General features: G+C 44.1%; 1 pseudogene; it reads left to right on the forward strand.

Moving 5' to 3' along the window:
* Positions 1–670: 670 nt before the first annotated feature.
* LOC104874946 lies at positions 671–2,590 on the forward strand (annotated as a pseudogene).
* Positions 2,591–4,396: the final 1,806 nt, after the last annotated feature.

The raw sequence follows: 4,396 nt of genomic DNA on the forward strand, positions 1-4,396 counted from the left end.
GGACTGGGGATTTAATGCAGTGGCACTGCACCTGCCTCTCAAGATCAAGGTCCTGAGTTTGATCCCCAGTACCACACACACACACAAAATGTGCCTTTTGATTGCGGAATTTAATCTATTGACATTTAAATACTTATTAATTAAGGACGACTGTTGCCACTCAGTCTCTTGTTTTTTGTTGTTCCTCTGTTGTCTTCCTTTGTGACTTTTTTTGGGGGGGGTCAGTGATCGAACTTGGGTCCTTGTGCTTGTGAGGCAAGTGGTGGCACCACTGAGCTAAATCCCCTACTCATTAACTTTTGTGTGACTATTAGAGTTTTTTCCTGCAGTTACTCCAACAAAAGCCTAAAACAGAATAGTTTTGACAGGCTACTTTAAGCTGCTATAAAGTGATCTCAATCTCACAGGAAACTCTACCATTGGACATCTCTCTGACACCCACCTCCCATGCTCTCAGTGTTACCACTTACAGTGTGGCTCCATAGGTTGCTGGGAGGCTCAGACTCTCCATACTACACTAGCAGCATTACAGGTTGAACTGTATCCCTCCCCACGAAATTCATGTTGAGATCCTCCTCATCTGTGACCAGTGTGTTTGGAGATAAGATCCTTTATCATTCAGATCTGGATGGTGCAGAGGCCACAGCCTCAGCCCAGGGAGTCTCAGCCGATGTCAGTGGGGGAGATGCTGCCTAGCCACAGGCTCAACCCTGTCACCACCAGCATTTTTCTACAGCCACACCCACAACCAGCAGCAGCAGCTTGCCAATCCCTGCCGGGCAGCCCCAAGGCCCAGCCAAAGCACTGAAACAGGAGCAGAAACACACCCTCCAGCAGACCAGAAAATGCCGGAGAAGAGAACAGGCTGTGTTGAAATAAATGACAATGTTGGAGAAAGAGAAATATCTAGGAAGAGTGTGGGTTCTGAGGAAGCTACCAGCCCTATCTGCAGGGTCCTCTGTGGCAGACAGGGAAGGCCAGCACCTTTGGGAAGGTAGGAATTAAAACCAAGCACTTCATTCAGAAAAACAGTATGATCTCGCTCTGTGGCACATTGGATAGCCCATTGCACTTCTAGACAGAAAAACAGTGTAGACAAGAAGAATGGGAAGTCGTATGAAAATAAATCTGGAGAGAATCTGTGGATAAGACCAATACTGTAACAATACCAAATGATGTTTTAACAAGTAACTCAGGCTATGTAACTAATGGTTATTTGATGATAGTGGATCAGAGTGGATATACCATCCTTTAAAAAAAGAATGCTACACACAACTGTCTAGCAGGGTTGGGAAGTTAATTTAGTGCAGGACAAAATAATGCAATAACAGACTAATATTCCAACCTTAAAACAAGGACTTGAAACTTTCAGGGAAAGAAACTATAGGGAACAGAAGGGAGTCAAGTTGATGGTTTGAGGCCCATTTGGAAGTCTGAAATTGGGCCTGGAGGAGCCACTCATGGAAAATCTGCTGTGGGTTACATGCTTCGTAAAAGCTCAGATATTTTTACTCTGTGAGCAGCAAGTTTGTTAGCCCAAAGGAAAGCCAGCCTTAGCTGTTGCTTCCAAAGACTTGTGAAACCTACTTAAATCACCCAGTTTTTCTAGCAAACAACAGCAGTGCTAAGATAGTCCTAAAATCAGTTGTGTAAGCAAAGTTAAGGAAAACCTCAGCAAAACTATACAGAACTGTTCTGTGTCACCACCTTCATCCTCCTCGACAGGGGAAATGCAGACCCAGTCAAGTTGGTTATCCCAGGTCTCTGTGTCAGTGCTGGATTTGTTATTCTGCCACTTTTTCTCATGGGCCCATGCTAGCAGGGCCCAGTGCACTTGTGCATCCTGCAGGCTCAGCTACTGCTGACTCCTGCTGCTAACACTAACACCCATCTCTCCCAAAACTGACTCAGCACTTGGGACATGAATCTTTGTCGAGCAAGTTAGATCTAGCCTTGTCCTCTGCCGAGTAGGCATGCAGTGTGCTGTGGAGCACAGCACCAGTGATCTGCCCTCCCCAGACGATCAGCAAAGCCTGGGGTATCTTCCAGGATTGATGTGCTTATCTGTAAATGAGCCCAGTGCTGGCCCTGAGTCCGATCCTGGGAAGTCATCACATCATGAAGTGATGGAGGAAACACTTCAAGGAGCATATCCTACCACGTGGGCTTCACAGAGTGCCAAAAGAAGCTCCTCAGGAACTGGGCATCCTGTGCTTCCCAGGCTTCTGAGTGGGAGAAATGGACCTGTGCTCAAGCTCTGGGTTTAAAACTTGAAACTATTACAAGAGTGAAGCCTTGCCCTTGGGACTACTACACAGGTGTCCTGCAAAAAGCAGACACCAATAGTTAAGGGCTTTAATGTTTCTCTCCAAGGACAGTGGCTCAGAAAATCCGAATCCTCTGGCCTCACCTACCGATAAGAACAGGGTTACCAGTGAGGCCTAGAAAGGAATGATAGCCGGGTTCTTTTGATCCAAGGGCTGCTACTGTATATCACACTAAAAAAAGGGAACCTATTTGGAATTGGCAGAAGCAAGATCCCAAAAGGATATTCGCTTCCAATGAAGCCATGGATAGTCCAGTTCAGTAAAGGACCAGATAGCCTATTTATGACATTTCTGCAGCACTAGAGGTGCCATTCATGAGGGACACAAGGCTTTCATGCTCCTAGATCTTCAGGGCAGCAGGAGAACTGTAAGTAGAGGCACAGAATTACATATATATAATTATAAATGTTTGTATATTTATATATTTTTAAAAAGGCAAATGAAAGTAAAGAATCAAAATTATTTCAAGAGTATACACATGGTTATTTAATCTCCAGTATTATTTATTATTATTTTGTGAATGCACGTGATTAATGAATACTTAACAAGTGTGGTGTGGTTGGAAAGTTCCTGTTGTCCTCTCTGTGGACAACAAATGTCCCAGGGAGAAGCCCGCCCACTTAGATGTCTGTACCTGGTTCTGCAACTAAACTGATAATCAGTGGACCCAGAGCCATTCAACACTACTCCCTTGGTATCCTGCTTCTACTCTAAGCCCTGTGAGGAAGCTGGATAAATGCCTTCAAGTGTGCAGATGTGGCAGACCCCTCTGGCCAGGCTTAGAGAAGAGGAAGTGTGGAGCAGGCACCCATCCCATAATTGGCTACAATGTATTTGGAGCCGGGCCAAAGCCTTTGTGACTCAGAAGCATGTCAGATGGTACACGGGCTAACCTAAGCCACCCTGCCAGCAGCAATGATGGAGACCCAAGTCCTGGTCTGTGAAGTTGCAGGGCCCTTAAGTGAGATAACATTGCAGCCAAGGACCTTGTGGCTCCAAACCACATTTCATGAGCTGTCCCTCCCTCAGCTGTTTTAGTAGCTTACTAGTTAACCTAGACCTACCTTTGATCTTTTCTGTTCTTTTCATAAGAATGTCTTATCCCCCTTCTACAAGCCTTGCATGTGTCCACTGCTATCACTGGATGCCATACATATCTGCCTACCCTATTTTACTCATGCTTGTATAATCAATAAATACCAGCAGTCCTGGTTGCTTGGGCTCCTCACATGCTGTGTGGTCCATCCCAGTTCCCTGTTTTGCTGTGAATCTTTGTGTCTTTTCACCTTGAGTCTTATTGCCTTACTTCTAGAAGATTGAAACTCTCAGCCAAGGTCTTCAATATACAGGGTTTTTTTTTGGTTTTGTTTTTTGTTTTCCAGTACCTGGGATCAAACTCAAGATCTTGCACTTGCAAGGCAGGTGTGGTACCACTAAGCTCAATCCCTGCCCCTATGTTCTGAGCAGAGATGCTCTGCATGTCTTGCAAGGAATTAAGCAGCTTCACTGGGGTGGTTCAGAATGTATTTTCTTATTTTTGTGGGCAAGATTAGGGGAGGACCTTGAAGGTCTACAATTCTGGAATAGATGGTGGGTATATAGTTAACTTGCTTTGGTTACATGCAGGGCTTTTAACAACTGAAGAATCCATGAATATTATTCAAAGAAAAGTTGTAGAGAAAGCAATTGGTTTAGATATGTATCAAAATTCTTGTGCCCTTATTTTACTGTAATTGTGTAAGAGGGAGCAAAAATACATTGTACATCTCAACTACAGATGCTCCAGAGCAGCTGTCGCTAACACTAAATGTAGTTTTCACTAAACATCAAACCTTTCTGTAAATTCTCCTTTAATAGCTCAGCAAAATCTGAAAGGGTCTTAAAGAAAAAAGCCCATAGGAATTGAAACTTCATGTTTTTAGCCACTGAGGTGTTAATGAAACCTAATAGTTGTGTTTTCATGAAAATTATACTTCTGAGCTTTCAGTCTTCTATTTGTTTTTCAGTACTAGGGATCAAACTCAGGATTTTGGGCTTGCAAGGCAAGCGTGGCGCCACTAAGCTAAATC

Source organism: Fukomys damarensis, unplaced genomic scaffold (genome assembly GCF_012274545.1).
Source record: "Fukomys damarensis isolate Sample0158 unplaced genomic scaffold, DMR_v1.0_HiC HiC_scaffold_16, whole genome shotgun sequence".
NCBI lineage: Eukaryota > Metazoa > Chordata > Mammalia > Rodentia > Bathyergidae > Fukomys > Fukomys damarensis.